Source organism: Panthera leo, chromosome B4, assembly GCF_018350215.1.
Source record: "Panthera leo isolate Ple1 chromosome B4, P.leo_Ple1_pat1.1, whole genome shotgun sequence".
NCBI classification, from domain to species: domain Eukaryota; kingdom Metazoa; phylum Chordata; class Mammalia; order Carnivora; family Felidae; genus Panthera; species Panthera leo.
This window is the reverse complement of record NC_056685.1, coordinates 93,800,629-93,821,954: the sequence shown is the minus strand read 5'-3', so window position 1 is coordinate 93,821,954 and position 21,326 is coordinate 93,800,629. Positions and strand designations below refer to the sequence as shown.

The following is a 21,326-nucleotide window of genomic DNA, read 5'->3' as shown; positions in this document are numbered from 1 at the left end:
TCCATAATGTTACTACTTTCAACACTTCCAATCTGACCACCATGGTCCATGCCACCTTAGTTCTCATCTGCATTACTCTAATAGTTCCCTATTCGATCTCCCAGTCTCCCCCTCTGCTCATCTCAACAAGTCAATCAGATTAGTCATTTTCAAAAGAAAGTCAGATCATATCATTCTGCTCAAAGCCTCTAATTGAGTCCATCTTACTAGCCTAAAAGCCAAAACCCTACAACAGCCATAAGGACCATGATTTGAAATATCCCTTCCACATCTCTCTAACCTCGTCTCCTACTACTCTCCCCCTTGTTCACTCCATTCTCGCCACATTGGCCTCTTTCCTTTCCTTAAACGCTTCAAGCACATTCTCACTTCAAGGCCTCAGGACTTGCATTTCCCTCTGCCCAGAAAAGCAGATACGGGTCTTATACCTCCTCTACTTCCTCTAGGACTTGGTTTTTACAAGTTATCAAGTTATCTCATCAAAGAGACAGGTCCTAGTACCCTAGGCAAGCCAAAATATCTGTCTCTGATTTTCTTATCTGGCAGAGAATATGCAAGGAGAAATATTCTGGAGATAATAATCATCTGAAATATGAACATCACCAATTACCATATCTTTTGTGTCTAAACATCTGTAAGACTATATTGCCCCTTTTATTTTTTAAATTTTTTTAAATATTTATTTTTGAAAGAGAGAGACAGAACATAAGCAGGGGGGAGAGAGAGAGACAGAGAGAGAGAGAGAGAGAGAGAGAGACAGAGAGAGAGAGAGAATCCAAAAGCAGGCTCCAGGCTCTGAGCTGTCAGCACAGAGCCTGATGTGGGGCTCGAACCCATGAACCATGGGATCATGACCTGAGTGAAAGTTGGACACAACTGACTGAGCCACCCAGGTGCTCCTATACTGTCCCTTTTAAAAGATTCTTATGGTCCCAATTTCAAAGAATTAATAAAGATATAACCACCATAGTGCGTTTTTTTTTCTTTTTTTGGTTTTGTTTTTAATAAAATCATCTGTGCCATAACTCTAGGAAGGAGTAGTAAATGATGTGAATTAAATGACTCTCATTAAAAAACAACTAGCAAAATAAATGGCCCTTTCCCCCCACTCCTTTAGGGACTTCTGTTTGGGATTACATTATAAAGTTCCAAGTAATTTCAAAAGTTTAAACTACTTTCGAATTTGTTATCTTTAGGCACCATGACCACCAGAAAGAATCAAAAGAACTAACTCTAACATGACCAGACTAGCTATGACATGGTAGGGATGTTTGAACTTAATTATTTTTCTTTAAATAAACAAACTCCCCCTGGGCTAAAGCCTACTCTGCCTTTTAAACATCCTGTGGCTGGCAAGCTTCAGAATCTTAAGAGATATAGCCAGGGGACAGAGAAAACAGCAAGTATGACTCAGTGATCACATTTAATAGTCTCTGAAGACCAAAACAAAGATACCAGTTCTGGCAAGAGTTCTCTAGAATTGCCCAAAAACTGACTTATCCACATACCTTTCATCTGAACAATCCTTTTTCACTTAGTTTAATGTTCACAAAGCATTTGTTATGTGCCTATCAAACCTTAGGTACAAAAATAAACCAAGAGTACAAGAAAAAAATCTGCAAGGGTTCTAAGAGTTGGATGATGAAATTTAATGTTAAAATCTGCTTTGTTTAGGGAGGGAGGTAAAGAGAAGTCTGAGTATTTTTGTGCCGAAATACCCCCACTCATTTAGAAATCAGACTTTAGCAAGTTCAACCACTTGAAAGAAGGCTAGTGATATTAAAGTAACCTTTCTTGAGCAACTTCTGTGCCAGATATTTACATTAGCTCACTTAATTCTCAGAACTTCTCTATGGGAAAGGTATTAACAAAGTACTCAGAGTAGTTAAACAACTTGTCCAAACCAGAAACAGGTCCAGGATGCAAGATCTTTCTTTCCACTATTATAATCTGCAGTAAAATAGAATAAAAGTATTAGTCACAAATACCACATCTGTCCTATAAGAATGACATGTAAATAAATCCAGGCTGCTCATTTAAGAAATGTGTTCCATTCTCCCAAAGTTGCTTTACGTAAGAGGACAAAAGGGGAAAGTTCACTGTTATATATTAATAAGAAACCTCTGGCATTAAGAGACGAATCAGAAAAATATGCTACATTTAGATCTGAGGGAACTGAGTAAAAGTAAATTAGTCATACTACAGTCACTAATTAGTATTCATTCACAGTCACCTCTAAGTCACTGATGGCTGTTCCATACACTCTGAGAAGTCAAGGAAGAAACATTAAGATTTATTGAGTACATAAGTGTTTTTCCACACAGTTTCTGTACTTTTGGGGATGTTTGAAACATTTCTCTCGCACGATATAGGTATATGGATACATACAAATATATACATTAAAGTATCCCATTAATTTCTTAAAATTTGCAACAAAATTATTAGTTATGATTTCTAATTTTCCTTTTCTAGAAAATTCTCTCATGTGGAACACCTTAGTTCCTGACTCCATGGGATGACCATTATTGGCCTCAGTTCTTTATACTGAACAGAATCTGATTTTTAATGAGTCTTCTATCAGAAAATTATTTCTCTCAGAAATGTTAACTTATTATTAGGTGTACCCACTGCCTAGGACACAGTAAAAGTAACATACCTATTGTAAAATAAAAAGGCCAACTACTTATCAGGACACATCACCCAAGAAAGGTAGCCTTGCTTCACTAATGTCCTCAGTTATTTGGAGAAAGTGAAAATTCCTTGGAACAAATTATCCCCATTGACTAAAAACATGCCATTTAAACACTGTACTCCTTTACAGAGAAGAGACTCAACAGATTGATGATCTAAAGTTTCCAAAGGCCTAAATACATATGCTAGTCTTCTAAATACTTAACTGTGACTTGGGAATTTTTGGCATAAATTAACACTTAAAAATGATCTCTCTCACAATTTTAATTCATTGCACTGATAGTTAGGAACAATGAAGGGAAAGGAAGAAAAGGCAAGGATACACTCTCCCCCAGGGCACTGATAACAACCTTATTTTAAAAAAAAAAAGAAAAAAAAACCCTTAGGATTTTAGTGTTTCAGAACAACAAAATACTTTGTGTGCAGACCTGTCATTAAGACTATAAAGAGGGGCGCCTGGGTGGCTCAGTCGGTTGAACGTCCGACTTCAGCTCAGGTCACGATCTCGCGGTCCGTGAGTTCGAGCCCCGCGTCGGGCTCTGGGCTGATGGCTCAGAGCCTGGAGCCTGCTTCCGATTCTGTGTCTCCCTCTCTCTGCCCCTCCCCCGTTCATGCTCTGTCTCTCTCTGTCTCAAAAATAAATAAAACGTTAAAAAAAAATTTTTTTTTTAAAAAAGACTATAAAGAGAGGGGTGCCTGGGTGGCTAAGTCAGTTGAACGTCAGACTTCGGCTCAGGTCATGACCTCAGGTTTATGAGTCTGAGCCCCACATCAGGCTCGCTGCTGTCAGCATGGAGCCCACTTCAGATCCTCTGTGTCCTTCTCTCTCTGCCTCTCCACTGCTCACTCACTCTCTCTCATCAAGTAAACATTAAAAAAAAAAAAAAAGACTATAAATAAAGATAATGGGTTTTGAGGTCAATGTTGGGGGCATCACCTACAGCATTTGCTATTTTGTTTTATATTTTAAGAAAATGGAAGTGCATCATGTACAGAGTATTATTTCTAAAAACTTTATCATAAATACAATGTCTCCTTACAGTTAATGTCTGCCTCTTTCTCTGTCCTTTCCCCTGGCACTCACACACACAGCATGAATTACTGTTATTTTTTAAAACTTTCGTTTTGTATACAAACATGCTACACACATGCTGTCCATGATATAAAATGTATTTCTTAGTAAGAAACAATATGATATCTTAACATGAGATTCTATGTAGAACATCAAGGTAAATATTTTCAGAGTTAATTTTCTTCTGTGTCTTCAAAATTATACATAACAAGGAGATTTACATAACAAGGAGATTTATACAAATCTATCATTGAGTATGTGGCTTTATTGTTTTTTGGGAATTTTATTTTATTTTTTATTTATTTATATATTTATTTTACATTTATTCATTTTTGAGAGACAGAGCAAAAGTGGGGGAGGGGCAGAGAGAGAGGGAGACACAGAATCCAAAGCAGGCTCCAGGCTCTGAGCTGTCAGCACAGAGCCCGATGTGGGCCTTGAACTCACAAATTGCGAGATCACGACCTGAGCTGAAGTCGGATGCCCAACCGACTGAGGCACCCAGGTGTCCCATTTTGGGGGAATTTTAATACTATGCACAATAAAATATTCACTATGTCTTGGTATTAAAGCAGGTTTACCTTCGGTACTATTTATTCCAGAGAGTTAAGTTACTTGAATACTGAAAGACCTCAGTATTTGGTATCCTCTTCTTGAAGATGCTGTCCTCATATGTATGTGTCCAGGAACTGTCACCCAACTCCACTAACTTCCTCAAAAGTGGAAACACTTTTTATAATACTCACTTCAGCCCTTTTCTTTTCTAGGTGATAATCCGTAATTTCAAAAACAGAAGTCAACCAAGAAGAGTTACAATTTTTTGTCTAAATTCCTACTTATCTGTTAGGAGAAAAATACCATCTCCTTTCTTCAGTAGTTCTGGTGGGCTCTAAATATTTTTCAGTAATGTATTGGAGACATTTTTTCCCACAACCAAACTCTAAGATAATTTCTCATGATGGGTATTGTACAAGGGACAAAAGAAAGAAGGAATGTCTTCAACTAGTTTCCAGCAAACTGAAAAAGAGAATTCATGTCCCATGAAAAGACTTCAATAAATCCATATCCCGAAGCACTCAATACAACTATACCTGTTTTCTTTGAACTACAGCTATTTAATACCATTTCTCCTAAAAATCCACAAAACTTTTAGTTACAGCCATCAGAAAATTCAAAGGAATTCAGTGGCCCTCCATAACTTCTGCCTCCTTCATGATACATAAAGAACTTGCTTAATATTCTATATTTAAATGGCATGTAGGGGAGAAGATGCTAGGAAGGAGGGTGAGAAAGACAAGCCTCATAAATTGGCCATATTAGAAATAACAGAACAGATTTTGAAAGTAGGGGGAAAAAAACTGTGAAATCATTTTGTATTTTACAGGTGAAGAAACTGAAGCAGCTTATGAATAAAGAAATAACTGAAGTTCATATTATAAATGGTATTTTCCCCCAAAGCTACCCATTCCAACAAATCTACAATAGGAATTTTTTTTAATGTTTTTATTTATTTTTGAAGGATAGAAAAAGAGAGAGCATGAGCAGGGGAGGAGCAGAGAGAGAGAGAGAGAGACACAGAATTCGAAGCAGTTTCCAGGCTCTAAGCTGCAGCACAGAGCCCGATGTGGGGCTCGAACTCACGAACTGTGAGATCATGACCTGAGCCGAAGTGGATGCTTAATTAACCAACTGAGCCACCCAGGCACCCCTACAATAGGTATTTAAGGTTAATGCATACATAGCATAATCACAATAGACTGCCATGCTGAAGAGTTCAAAAGAATGCATGAATTCTGAGTGTAGTACATTAAGTTAAGGGAAATTAGAAATGGCCTACATGTCCTTTAGGAAAGACAGAATTGTAGTAAGTAACCTGTTTCCTTGGTGCAGCTCTTTAATACAGTCTGGGCTTCATGGATCGCTCTTCTGGCCCAGGATGATGTTTCTTAAAAGACGACTAATTAAACTCACCATTAGCTAATGTCCATAAAGATAAGAAACTGCCTGTATGCCAACATCACATTTTCAACCGGTATCTTAATAAAAGGACTACTGCCCATTTGAGGGTTGCTGGTCCACTAAAAATATTAATAAAAGAGGCATAAATCTCAAAGTAAAGTAGCAGAATAGCAGAATAAACATCAACTGCATTTATACAAAAATCCTTTGTATACAGCCAGCATTGGACCAAAACAAGAAATTCATAGAGAAATAAGAGTTCTCAAATTAAAATTTATATCCTAGGAAAGATCAGATGGAGGTAAGGACAAAAAACATAGTATATTCAATATTAAAAACATAATACACAAAGAGGACAAAAATCACTTTTAATTTCATGGACACTGAACTTACATCATGTATTTCTCTAGCACCTCACCCACATTTAGACTGCCTACAAGAGTATGTGTGTCGAAGGGCACTTGATCTACTCACTTTCACAAAAATTATAGCTGCCCATTTAGTCCCAAAGGCACAAGTGAATAAAATAACATTATTATAAAGTTCTATTTTGGTAGCACAGAAAAATCTGCAGGACAGACAGACTTGTACTAAAGGAATAATTAACAAGAGTTGTGGTTTATGAAGAAATACTCTAGCTTCGCTGACATCATAGTAACTATGGGAGTTTCTCTTTATGATTCTTCCCCCCAAACCAAGTTGGATATATCCCAAGTTAAATAACAGCTCCTGTTTATTACTCCTAGATATCACATATTTTTTTTAGCTCTAAAATAGAAGTACATAAGTCAATTGGTACACAGGCTGGTACACAGGCTGAAAACTTACTGTTTAGAGAGTGCACGGATTCCAACTTAAAAAAAAAAAAAAAAAGGCCTCAATGATTTTCCTAAAACAGAGGAGGGAGTTCCACTGTTTTTCAAGTTACCATTACAAATAACCATGGACACAAAGAATGCTGCTTACAGGATAACATATGTGTCCCCTCCCCTTCCTTCCATATGTATTTGTCTCTCCCTGGTGTGTGTGTGTGTGTGTGTGTGTGTGTGTGTGTGCGTGTCAGAGAGAGAGAGAGAGGGAGAAGGAGAGAGGGAGAAGGAGAGAGGGAGAAGGAGAGAGGGAGAGAGAGAGAGAGAGAGAGAGAGAGAGAGATTTCTCCCTTCCTGCCTCAGTCTTGGTCACTCTTTGTCTCCTCTCCTTCTTGTCCATCTGTCTCCCTCACACTCAGTAATTAGCTTCCAAGCACTGATATTCAGAAATAAAGCACTTTATCAGAGTGTGTAGGCTGTGGCAAAATCACAAAATGAGAAATTACAATTCACAACATGAGAAAAAGAAAATATTCAGTCAGTTGACAATAGATAATTAAAGCCACAAATTTTCAACTTCCTTTAAAATGCCTAAGTACATATATATATATATATACCATACATAGATTTTAATAAACTGAGTAGAGTCAATCTAGCAGATTTATTCACAGGATTTTGAGCTAAATACATCGGGGAGAAATTTTCTAAAAAGAGTCCATTTAATGAAGAGGATGAGCACAGGCTTTGCGATCATGGCTCTGAGTTGGGGTCTCAGCTCTGAGCTGACTTAACCGTATGATCTCTCTTGGCCTACTTCACATGTAACGTTGTGAGGACGATCTGCGTAGTGCTTGTAAGGCACTTAGCATGGGGGCTGCCACACAGCAAGGGCTCAACACATGTTACATATAAAACATCAGACGCAGTGGATGTTTATCATTCTTTTTGTCTGCCTAGCATCTGAACTGTCCCTTAAGTTTGGGAACTTTCCCACCTTATGATCTCAGAAGGTCAAATAGTTTTCCTCATCTTAAATTTGAGACTCCCTCCCCCCCCCCCATTTGTGATTTCAAAAGGTTAAACATTTTCCCACATGTCCTATACATATAGGACATTAGCTCTGCCAAACACACATGCCCAGCCCAGACTATGAATAGGCAACTAGCGAGCAGGAGAAAGAGAGACCAGAATGAACTCTCTCTCACATTAACAGTGGAGTAACTGCAGCAAGGTCAAGTCCAGGGCAGAGGTGGCAGCACTTAAAGTCATCCAGAGCTAGCCGAGCCACTGGGGCAGGCTGTGGCGTCTGTCAGTCTGTCTCTAGATGCTACCAGCATCCTCATGGGAATCATTGTGCAATGTGATTTTGGGCATTGTTTCTGGCTGCTTAGCCCTGAATACTGGTTCTCTAACCCTGGAGCAACAGTTTGATGAGCCCCTGAGCTCCACTCAGTATCCTTTTAAAATACCCGATATGTTTGAACTGGTTTTTACTGCCACCAAGAATTCCTACTGACAAATCAGGTAAGGGTAACATCCATTTTCACTTGCCCCACCTCCACATGAGAAAAAAGACTACTTTAAACCTCACCAGAGACACAAAAGTAGTGTTCACTTTCAACCAATTGATTTACCCTGTGAGGTCTTAGAAATCTTATTTTTATAAAATTTTTTTTCCCTTTTTTTTAATTGAGAGAGAGAGAGAGATGTGCACATGCACAGGGAAGGGGCAGAGGGAAGGAGAGAGAATCTTAAGCAGGCTCAAGATTGTGGAGCCCAATGTGGGACTTGATCTCACAGTTGTGAGATCAAGTCCTGAGCCAAAATCAAGAGTCATATGCTTAACGAACGAGCCACCCAGGCACCTCAATTACTTTTATAAATTTTAGATAACCATTTTCCTAATGTAGAAAATGAGAAATACCTAATCAGCTTTAGATTTATATCAAAGGAATAGTCAATAATAAGTAATGACACAAGAAAATGCCTACATGCAAAGAGTAACTATCATTGAGATAACAAATTATTCTAACATGCCTAAAACCATCCTGTATCTACTCTCAACAGCTTTCTTCCCAGTAGGAGCTACTACTCACTTGAGGCTCTACAACCAAGGCACTCCCTCTGTTTCTAAGGGTCATTTTAAAGTCAAAATCTTAAAAATTATTATCTAAAGCCTTAAATATTCCTCTCTTTTGTGTGAACAAATAACTCGGTAAAATATCTGCATTTAACAAAATTATTTGATTCTCTGTTAAAACAGCGCAGCACAAGTAGGTACCTGAATCCCACAGGCTGATTTTTCAATATGTAAAACACACTCTTCTTCTTCCGCTAGATTTCTCTGCAGGGCTATTTTACAGTTCAATAATGCTTTTTCCACTGTTTAAAATGTTAAAGCTCAAATATGTTAATTTTATGACTAGCAGATATAAATGTGATACAAGGTTTGTGAGGAGGGTAAAACCAGGGGACTAAATGTGTTTTGTTTTGTTTTGAATCTCAGGAGCCAGTTACCATATAGAGTTGAAACTATGTTTTAATGACTATAAAAACAATCTAAACAATCAAACATAGCTTTAAAAAAAACCTGAAAGTCTTTTTGGATTAAAATTTAGAACAAATAAGCATCTGGAAATGCATGTTGGTATCTACTATATACCTAACATATTAAAAATTAGGAAGAAAAAAACCTGAATTTTGGCAGAGCTCTGTGGGGGAAGAATGAAGGCCATAGATTTTTAGCGTTCATGACAATCATGCCTTAGAGCTATGTTAAGGACAGAAGTAGTTGAGGCCATAAAAGTTAAACTACTTGCCAAAAAAACCTATCTTCTGATTTCTAGCTGAATGATGTCATTAAAATATCTTCAGCTTGTCCTTCAAATTGAGTCAAAATAAAGTTAGCTGAACACCATATGGTATTAATTCCTGGATTTAACAATAACAAAAAAATATTAAAGCCAAGGCAAGTGATTTCAAAATCTAACTGCTAATACTCTTTTTAATATAAATAAGAATTTAATTTATGATACTTTATAAATACCCTGGACTTATCAATGTAGAAAAGGTCATCAAAAAAGGCTTTTTATAGTGTCCATAACTTCATTTCTATAAAACTTCCACAATTTCTTATAAAGTGAAATCACTTTTGCCTATGTTTCATTAATCATTAATTAATCATTAATCATTGCTTATGATTCCATTAATCAACAGCTATAATTTATTATTTGTAGTTTACTGAAAATGAGTAGGCTCCACAGCTCAGTGGTTAGAGCCCTGGTCTTGTAGTTTACTGTATAACCTCATAACATAACTTATACCTAAACAACATAAATTTAAATGTATGCCATTTAACAACAACGACAAATTTTTTCTGGTTGTAATCCACCCATCCTAAAAGAAGACCATAATCCTTTACAGAAACGCTCCTTTGCATTTGGTTGCCTTATACTAAACATAGTAGGAGATCTCTATTTAGGGAGTAAGAAGAAAAAGTTCACACAGAACCTAACTCTTCTTGGGGCTTGGTCAATTAAGCATCCAACTCTTGATTTCAGCTCAGGTCATCCATGAGCTCACAGCTGATGAGATCAAGTCCTGCACCAGGCTCTGCATTGACAGCATGGAGCCTGCTTGGGAGTCTCTCTCTCCCTCTTTTCTCTCTCTCTCTGCCCCTCCCACATGTACATGCTCATGCATGGGTTCTCTCTCAAAACAAATAAACTTAAAAAAAAAAAAGAAGAACCTCTTCTTTAAATGAGGCACATTCAAAAAATAAAATGAGGCACGTTCAAGTTAGCCTTTCAAGTTGGCCATATTTGTGTTTCATGAGAGGCCTAGAAGAAACAGGACTAAAGAGGGCCTAAGGCTATTTCTGGAATAGTACTCTATTATGAGTAATTTCTGTTATCAAACAACAACAATCAAAACATTTAATTTTTTCTTTTTTTTAATGTTTATTTATTATTCTGAGAGACAGAGTGCAAGTCGGGGAGGGGCAGAGAGAGGGAGACACGGAATCTGAAGCAGGCTCCAGGCTCCGAGCACCATCAGCACAGAGCCTGATGCAGGGCTTGACCTACGAACTGCAAGATCATGACCTGAGCTGAAGTCAGAAGCTCAACTGACTGATCCCACTCAGGCACCTCATCAATCAAAACATTTTAAAAGGAGGCAGATGAGAGCTAACAAACTCCTATCAAAATAAGGTGCAAGAACAAAAAATACTTGAAACCCAAAAGAGAAAAGGGAAAGCATCTGTGTATAAAAAAACAAAGAAGGGACACCTGAGTGGCTCAGTCAGCTGAGTGTCCAACTTTGGCTCAGGTCATCATCTCGCGGTTTGTGAGTTCCAGCGCCACATTGGGCTCTGCACTGACAGCTTAGAGCCTGGACCCTGCTTCGGATTGCATGTCTCCCTCTCTCTCTGCCCCTCCCCAACTTGTGCACACACACGCACGCACACACACACACACTCTCTCTCTCTCTCTCTCAAAAATAAATAAACTTTGGGGCACCTGGGTGGCTCAGTCGGTTGGGCATCTGACTCTGGCTCAGGTCATGATCTTGCGGTTCGTGAGTTCGAGCCCATCATCAGGCTCTGTGCTGACAGCTCAGAGCCTGGGGCCTGCCTTGGATTCTGTGTCTCCCTCTCTCTCTGCCCCTCCCCTGCTCATGCTCTCTCTTTCTAAAATAAATAAAACATTAAAAAAAAATTTTTTTTAAATGAATAAACTTTCGAAAAAAAAAAAAAGAAGGACACCTGGGTGGCTCAGTCGGTTAAGCATCTGACTCTTGGTTTCGGCTCAGGTCATGATCTCACGGTTGGTGGGTCCAAGTCCCAAATCAGCTCCGGGATGACGGTGCAGAGCCTGCTTGGAATTCTCTCTCTTCCTCTCTCTCCACCCCTCCCCCACTTGTGCTATCTCTTTCTCTCAAAAATAAACTTAAAACACAAAATAAATTTAAAAAGAGAGAGACAAAGAAGGCTCACAGTAAATATGGCAAACTCAAGGCACAAATACAGTACTGCTACTTTCCCTCCTTCAAAACTGGCTGATATCGGTAACAGGTGACAGCTCCATGGTGCTTGGCAAAGGTCTCAGAAACCTCTAGATGGCTATTCCAGAGCAATGGGAGTTGTCAGACCAAACCAAACCCTGCCAATCCTGGTTTAGATGGACTAGAGGAATATCACAGAGAAAAACCATTAAGGAGGGAATGAGAGTAAGGAAAAACAGTAAGAGCTGCAAGTATCTACTGAAGTGGGTTTTTTTGGTGTTTGTTTGTTTTTCAGGTTAGAGTGTTTCATTTAATCCTCACAACGAACTTTATGCTACTACTATTAAGACCATTTTACAGACAGGAAAAAAAGCCTGAAGTTTACAGAATTTTAAACAACTAACCTGCCAGAGTCTTACATGCAGAAAGTAGTGGAACTGGGCTCTAACACAGACCTGAGCACTTTACCATTCTGCTTAAGGGACTGTGGAATTCAACAACTGACCTAACCTTCTATCCATCCCCCCGCCACGTAAGTCAACCAGAAGAGATTTTTTTTAATACAATTTTAATTATTTAAGTAATATCGTGTTTCAAAATGAAAGCCTGAAAACATAATGGATGTACCATAATTCAGATCTTTTTTTATTGCTTTTATAATTACTATTTTTAATGAACACCCTATACATAAATTTCTGTGCACATTTTTATTCCATTTTTACGGTATTATAAATGGAATTCTGGGTCAAAGAGTGTGAGTACATTCTGCTAGGACATCTGATTTTAATATTACTGAAATGATGAAGGGATGATGGCTCCTTGAGAAAAACAATGATGCCTTCTTCTCCCTTGCATCCACAACACTTAGGTACACAAGCACGTGTTTGCTAAATGCCAAATGAAGGAGGTTTCTCTTCCCTTAACACAGTGTCTCGGAAAGGAGATATGAGAAGACAACAATCATGCCAAATGTCAAAGTCATCACTGAGTTGCATAAAACTCTTCTTAGGAAGAAAAGCGCATGAACATTGACACTGCTAATACATTTCTGCTTGAAAAGAGTTTGGGTATCTTATAGTCAAAGAACACAGAATTTTAACACGTATGTAACACATGGAGGATGCTATTTCTCTGAGTTTAAATTATTATCTAAGTGCCATAATCTACTGTTGTCCATGAAGATCATTTCAAAACATGTTCATATACAAAATTCAAAGAACTAAATATCTTAATAGTACTAAATTTGTCATTTTACTTTGATTTTCTATCAAAAAATCATCATCTATTATCATCAGATTCTAAGGATATTATAGTAGGTAATCTCCCCACAAAGATGAAAGAGAGATTCACTACAATGTGCCAGGCACTGATCTAGCACTAAGTATTAACTTAATCCTCACAACATTACATGGTAGATATTATTATTATCTCTATAGGTTAAAAAACAAATGAAGCACAGAGAGGTTAGGAAACTTGCTTATTTATTTGAACCCAGGCATTCTCACCACACCTCTAATCACCACCCACAATGGACCTCCTGTAACGAGCAAAAAGCACTTAACAGTTACTGGCACAGCTTTCAGTGGACACTGGTGATAAAGGGCATGATGACAATATGCTTGCAGAAAACAGGAAGTTCAATCAATCCACATGGATTACTTTCTCATTTAGTAAATATTTATTACCTATTATGGACCAAAAACTGTGTCAGAATGTGGGAGTGCTCTCCAAACCTTGTGGAACACTAGGTCGAAAAAAGAAAGAAGGCAGATCATATAATGTAGATATCTAGTATAGACTGATCTAATGTAGCTAGAAAATAAAATTATTGACAGATGTTATGGCACAGAAGGAGCAATTAATTCGGCCAAGGGCACTCAGAAAAGTTGCACAGAGGAGGAAATACCTCAACTCCACCTCGAATAACAGACTTTTACAGAAATTTCTCGGTAACAGTCTACCTCCTCAAATCACTCCCCACAGAAAGGCCAGGTTCTCACCGCTATGAAAACTGTTGCACAGCACAGAATATATCTTAGCACAGTGGACCATCTTGCGTTTGCTAAGGAGAGGGGAGAGGATGATGGAATAGGTTTGAGGAATCAAATCCTAGCCAACACACTGGGAACCAGACATAAAGAAGGAGCACATCTATCAATCCTAATTTTATAGCCAATACAGCTATAAAACTGCCTTCATTTGTTTGGCACACCTGTATCTTACTTCCTCTTTTTTTTTTTTTTTTTTAAACTAAACTTTAAAAATGAGAGGAATGTTAAGCAAGTTAAGTAGTTAAGCAAGACTGACCTTGACTCCTTCCTGAAACCTCACTTAAAAGGTCAGAAAAAGTATAAAACCCATTAAGAAAAACAGTGATGAAAGATACAACAACAAATGAGAGAAGTCAACAATATTCTGGAAGCTAGAAAAGGAGAAACGTGGTAACTAACCTAACAAGACCAAGAAACTTGAAGCCTAAACCCGAGAGGAAGAAGCCATCAAGAAGCAAGCTGATAAAGACAGAAAGTATAGAATGGTTGCTAGGGGCTGGGGTGGAAGAAGGCATGCTAGCTAAATTCAGGCACTGGAAGCATGATGAAGACAAAAATGCAGCATGAAAGCTAGAAACAAGAGATGACAGACTGGAAGTTCACTTCAGTGCCTTCCTCCCAAAAACCAATATTCTCCCCATGTCTGAAGAAGAAAGTCTAGAGATCCATCTCTGGGGAAGATGGTGCACAGACCCTGATCTTAAGAACACAAGCCACAACTGAGAGCAAGACAAAATTCCTTACTCAAAACAGGAAGAATTATGTGAAAGTCTGCATTCCATACAGGATATAGAAGGCAGTTTCCAAGAAGAAAACGGAACTAAGATTACCTGATGTATCCAGCCATGCTGAAAGCATCTTAGATCTGTCAGAGAATTTCAAGTGGAAAATAATAGGTACATAAAATTTTAAACTTGGATAATTACTTGAGAAAACAGTAAGTTGGACAATAAAGGAAATGCAATCATAGTGAATTTTGTAATGCAGCTGTGAAAAATATTTGCACAGTCATAATAATTAAAATACTAAATAAAGAAGTTACCCAAAAAAGCTGATATCCTATAATAGGAACAGGACAGAAAACGAAGTTTACGTAAGTGTTTGCAGGTAGTAGATTAATTACAATGACTAATCCTCATTTTTCTCAGAAGGAAGTTAAAATGAACTACTACTAAAATGAAAAGCCAACACAAAGCAGAACCGACTTAAAAAAAATACAGGCAAATATCAGAACAAAAAGCTAAAAGAACTGAAACTATGTTCCTCTAAAGATTGGGAATTAGAGGTAAAAAGAGGACAGATGGGCAACTGCTGTTTGTTTATAAGCACTGAAATGTTATTCAACTTTTCCAACTACATATACAATTATCACTTTAATTAATTAATTAATTTTGAGAGAGAGAGAGAGAGAGAGAGAGAGAGAGAGAGAGAGAATCCCAAGCAGGTTCCGCACTGTCCACACAGAGCCCAACGTAGGACTCAATCTAACAAACCACAAGATCATGACCTGAGCTGAAATCAAGTATCAGACTCAACCAACTGAACCATCCAGGAGCCCCAATTATCACCTTAATTTTTAAATAAAAATTTAAAGAGGTAAAGCAGATTTTGTCATGTTAAAAAGACCTAAAATGAATATACATCATTTTTTCAAACTATGTATTATGTTGACTTCTGTTAATTCTTAGAATTTTCAGGAGTACTGAGGTCCACAGTACTAAGTGTCTTTCTTATAACACAATTCATGAACTGATACAGTATGCAGTTCACCAGGGAAATACTTTGGGCATGTAGCAATTCTAAAGCCTAACTGTTTAAAACTACTCCATAAACATAGTGTTTTATTTATTCCATTCCCCCTAAGAACATACATTTGGATATATTTATACAAAAGCTTATATTATTTGTAACTCTTGGGTCAAATCCAAATTTTGACATTTTCAATGGCTAGCATTTGTAAGCACCAGTAATGATAGTGTTGAATTTACATTTAAGTCTGAATGCCAAACAATACAAACGGACAAACTGAAAGGCTACCCTTATGGAAAAACATACAAAAAGTACTAACTATGCAGAAGAAAACAGGAAACAATCTTATCTGCAAGAACTGTAGCAACTTGCAACTTTTTAAAAGTCACATTCTTGTGGGCACAAATTCACCAACTAAATATAATCTAATTAACATATTTCTTCTGCACAGTCAAAACCAAGAACCTCATTCCAGAAAAAGAAAATGCTTCAAAGCACAAGATTAAAACTATGAAAACCTACATCAGAATCTATTAAATTTTTTTAAAAAAATTAATGAAGTTCTTTTCAAATAAAGATAAAAACAATGAGACTTGCTTTCCCTTTCCAGTACTAATGGACTATGTTGATTTACAACATATAGCTCAATTTCATGTCCTGACTATATAACAAATTTCCAAATATAAACAACTATTAGAAAGGCTTAAGAGCCTTAAAATCGTAGACAATAACCCCCCGCCCCCTTTTCCATGGCTTCAGTTACCTGTGGCCAACTGCAGTCCAGAAGCAGATGATCCTCCTGACACAGTGTCAGAAGGTCGACAGCACCAATGCTACATGACAATGCCCACGTCACGCACTTCACTTTATCTTAGCACGTACTCATTTTATCATCTCACATCATCGCAAGAAGGGTGAGTACAGTAAAGATATTTTGAGAGAGACAACATTCATATAACTTTTATTACAATATATTGTTATAATTGTTCTATTTTATTGGTTATTGTTGTTAATCTCTTACTACGTCTATTTCATAAATTAAACTTTATCATAGGTATGTATGTGTATAGGAAAAAACATAGTATATATATAGGGTTTGGTACTATCTGCGGTTTCAACCATCCTTGAACATATTCCCTACGGATGAGGGGGGCTGCTGTATGTTATATTATTTACACTGAACCCCCGTATAATGAAACAAGAAATAGAGTCGGACATACAGCAACCAAAGAAAACCTCAAGTATTTATCACTGAGTGCCCACATGTCAGGGAACATGAAAGCAACATGCACAGGAGACAAGACTCTGCACTCAAGGAGTCTGAAATTTAGCAAAATGCAGAAAAAGTGTGAAGTGTGTGTGGCGGGGCTGCCAAGAACTAAGACATGAAAACAATTCATGAATATAAAAGAATGAAACTGCTAAGTATTAAACTATAAAACATAAACAATAATACATTTAGAGAAAGATAATAATTGCCTTGAAAATAGAAACAGGCATGGAACTGGGCCTCAAAGAAGTAGAACAGCATTTGAAGAGCTGTATCCTTAAATTTTTTCATAATGAAATACTGAAGGCAAATGCATGCAAAATTTCAAAAAAGTGATCTGAAAGAGAACTGACTCAGAAAAAGGAAAATAAATGAAATAATAAATACAGGGGAAAACTTTCCATGAAGTAAAACTTAACCAACAACCATATATCCTGTATATCAATAAAGATAATAAATATTATTTTGATTAGTCTCATTCCATTATTTGAGGAAGAACAGGAGTGTTGTAATCACACTTCCATAATGAGACAAACAAAATTTTGCTTAGCAACAAAACTATGCAAGGACAACTGAGATTTCCTGATTCCCAGTCCTATCATCTACCCATTATCCTACACACAACTTTACATGGTAAGTATTTTACAAAGAACTGACTTCATTATCAACCTCAATCTCCTATAACAACCCAAGTATTAATGCTATAGCCACTATAAAAAAGAAACAATACCCATTTTTGATTAAGTATGATAAAATACACAATAGCCAAATGGGTCTCACTTAAGACCATGAAACTTTCATGACTCGAACCATGGTCTTTCCAGTAAACTGAGATATGCTACCATTCTAACGTGTCCTCTAACCAGCGGGCCATTCTAATGGTCAGTGAAAGGGAGAATGATGCTCGGGCAGCAAATTTCACAGCTAAAGTTATGGTATCAAGGAATTCCTATACAGAATTTTTTCAGTTTTATCTAAATTATTTGGGTTGTAAGCTGACAACTACATAAATAGGGATTAAAAATCAAAGAAGGGGCACCTGGCTGGCTCAGTCATTAAAGTACGTGACTCTTAATCTCGGAGTCCCCCCACACTGGGAGTAGAGATTACTAAACAAACAAACAAACAAACTTGAAAAATGTTTAATATGGGAGTAGAGATTACTAAATAAATAAACTTGAAAAATTAAAAAGAAAAATACTTACTATACCTAAATGAAACACTGTAAAATAATATTCATGAAATGCATAAGTTATTATGCCATATGGTTATTAGTCACAGACTTATAAGCTTTCTAAAAAATTATAAAATTACTTTTTATACCTAAACTTTTCCCTTCTCTAAACTAATATGATTTTATTAGCTTCCCCACATCTATAAATGATATCCATTCTTACTAGTGTATCCCAAACTAGATTAACATTCATCACAAACTGAAAAACACTCACCGGTCCAGCAGGAGTCATGGTCCCTTATGTTCTCTCTTACTTTCTTCTGTTTCTCCAGTCTCCAAAGCAGAAGATTCTCAATGCTTCCCCATTACACTGCCACCTGAAACACCCCTGAGCAGTAGCCAGAAGCTCCCTCCTCCATCCACAGAAATCCACCACTGAATTAATTGATCTCATTTACTTAGTATACAAAGGGTGTGGGGCGTCTGGGTGGCTCAGTCGATTGAGTGTCCAACTGGGTGTCGGCTCAGGTCATGATCTCACAGTTTGTGGGTTCAAGCCCCACACTGGGCTCTGCACTGACTGGGCAGAGCATACTTGGGATTCTCTGTCTCCCCCTCTCTCTGTCCCTCCCCTGTTCATGCTTACTCTTTAAAATAAATAAACTTTTTAAAAAGCAACGGGTATAATTAAGTTTCCTTTCAATATTTTTATGTGTGTTTATGTGTGACTGAGAGGAGCAGGGAAAAGAAGTCTTGAAAGGAGGCACAAGAAGAGCCAAGGACAACCTTCAGCCCTCTAAAGTAGCTGTGACATAGTACACAAAGCAATGTACCTGGAGTAGAGGACCAGAGTCTTAATCCCAGATCTGCCACTTTACTACATCTTAGTTGAGTGACCTCCTTCTAGTATTTCAACTTGCCATGTTTAGCCTCCAATAGCACATCTTGGGAACTACTTGAACTTAGCAGAGTCTTTGATGATGATGATGACGACGAGGACGACGATGACGACGACAATGATGATAAAGCAAAAGGAGAAGCAGCAGAAGCAGCAGAGGTAAAAGAAATAGAAACATAGAAATAGAAATAGATATGGTGCAGCTGATGGTGATAGTAGTAAGCTTCAGGAATTGGTCAACATTTGAAGGCTACAATATCAAGAGACGGGAGGATCCTGTGATTCTGGTAACTGACTTTAAAAAAGCATGAATTGTTGTGTAAACTGTAATTTAAAATCATATTTACTTAATCAACATTTATATACTGTTTATTATATGTATCACTAACTATTCTAAGCACTTTACAATTTATTTAATCTTCATAATAACCTTTTGACATAGGTACCAATATCCCCATTTTACAGATGGAGAAACTGAAACACACAGGTATTAAATTACTTAGCCAAGTTACTCAGCTAAGGGGTGGAGTCAGGATTCAAATTCAGGTAATCTGACTCTCAAATCCATGCTTACTCACTCCACTAAGCAGCTATGTAGCTGTGGATGGATTACTTCCACTTACTTCTGGATATATTGTCTGATTTTTAGCACACATCTTTCTGCGTACATCTGTCTTAGATTAACGTTTAACATTTTATTCTCTGAACCTATCAGTAAGGAAATAATAGTGGGTATCAAGAACAAACCAGAAACTGAGATCATTGTTTAGTCAATCATATTCACAAAGTCAATAATAATAACAATTACTAAAGCACTGGTCTTCCAGGAATTTATTATTTTTAGTTTTCTGAAAATATATCAGTTCATGTGTCATGCACATACACAAACACACAGAACATGGACATGAACATGTATTAAATTATTAGTCTGTTTCAATGATCATGTGTTAGACTAGTTGAATATCTGACCAACAAAATATACCCTCCTAATGGATACAGTTAGAAACCATTTAATTTTAGGAACATTTCACTGATAATTCTAAAAAAGTCTACATAAACTTCCATATCTTACTAAAAATTAAATTATACAATTTTTAATTGCTGCCACCACAAAGTTTTATCTAATAGATGCGTATAGTATTAACATTAGTCTCATTAAATATATTTAATAGTTCTTAATAGTATTATACCTTGTTAAAATAATTTCCCCTAAAGAACACATATCAGCACTTCCCAAATTTATAAGCACAATTATATTTGTAGTACCATTCTAAAATATTGTATAAACTAGAAAGAGGACTAAAAGTTAACTGTAACTTTACGAAGGACCTGAGATCAAACCAAATGTTATACAACCCAATTAAATCAACAAAATCAAATATATTCTTTGGAACACAGAACCACAAACCAAACTTCTGGAAGTCTTATTAACATTAAGACAATAAACTAAATTTGAAACAATTCCCAGAAGTGTTAATGCTAGATGTGACTCTTCTCCATGAGGAGAAATTTATACAAAATAAGCATGTCTTAAAAGCCAACTCAAACAGTGTTAGGGTGAAAATAAAAGACATCTGAAGACAACTTTACTAACATTAGGAAAAAATTTTAGGTTAAAGTAGTATAAAAAGATTAATTGAAGAATATACGAAGAGAAAAGAAAACTTAATGAAACAGAACGGGTAGGAGTGTTCTTATTAACCAAAGATGAAAATAACAAAGAAACAACAACAAAAACAAAAATCGAGGAACTCGTGCAGAAACATTTTTTGGAATCTGCACTGAAAATTAACAATACAGAGTAATCATCAGAAAATACGAGGTCCCATCTAAAGCCTAAAAGAACATATATCACATTTTTCTGTGCATATTCAATTAAGAGTTTTCCTCCACTACAAATACACAAAAGGTTTTTGTTGGTACAATTTACTATGCCTATTCTCAGCCCTAGGATATTTTTTTACCCAATCTCAAATTGGAAATGGGATGCTATCTGTCCTCAAAATGTCAAGTTACTGGCAGAAACACGGTTCCATGTCTAATAAAACTTTCATGCTCCACTACAAGTCTTTTAAGTGGTATTCTTGTTTATGTGTAACTAAGACCACCTGTATATTTTAAAATATAAATAAAAACTTATGGGATATACTGTTCACTGATTCAATGGATCTGAATTTTCCCCTAGTCTCAGAATACAATCTTAGCACTTATCACTAAACCCTACTGTTAAACAGATTAATTCATATTATATGTATCTCTCATTTCATGGAAATTAGTTTTCCAAGGTTAGCTACACAGTGAATTCTACTTTCCCACCACTGAAAAAGCAGACAAATGTTCCCACAGAAATATACTCCCAATACATAAGCCAAAAACTGTCTCCTGCAAAGGAAGGTTGATACTTCCTTTGCTCCCATTTCCTTACTGGTAATATCAGGTACCATACGACATCCAGTACCTTTTAGGAATGGAAAGTGGAAATGTGTTAAGAGTTGGAAGATTTCTACAACCAGATGCACAACTTAGGAAGCATGGAATTAGAACTGGTTGTCCATTTACTCACATCAGACTCTGTGATTCTACTCTGATGATGAAGGGAAAGTTTCATGTGTGTGTTTTTAAAGTTATAATAATATGCATTAAACCAAA

The 21,326-nt window shown here is 36.8% G+C and overlaps 1 protein-coding gene across 6 annotated transcripts in view; it reads right to left on the bottom strand.

Annotated features, from left to right (window-relative positions):
• The window catches only part of FRS2 (fibroblast growth factor receptor substrate 2), a 111,081-nt gene that overhangs the window by 62,430 nt on the left and 27,325 nt on the right, over positions 1 to 21,326 (bottom strand). The window contains exon 1 of one of the 6 annotated variants that reach the window (XM_042947148.1): positions 18,054 to 18,324. The exons of 2 other annotated variants lie outside the window; for them this stretch is intronic. The gene's annotated coding sequence lies outside the window, so the exon portion shown is untranslated. Of the gene's footprint in view, positions 1 to 1,822; positions 3,189 to 16,098; positions 16,283 to 18,053; positions 18,325 to 21,326 lie in introns of those variants that run through there. 3 more of the 6 variants (XM_042947147.1, XM_042947146.1, XM_042947149.1) reach the window with 3 other exon arrangements.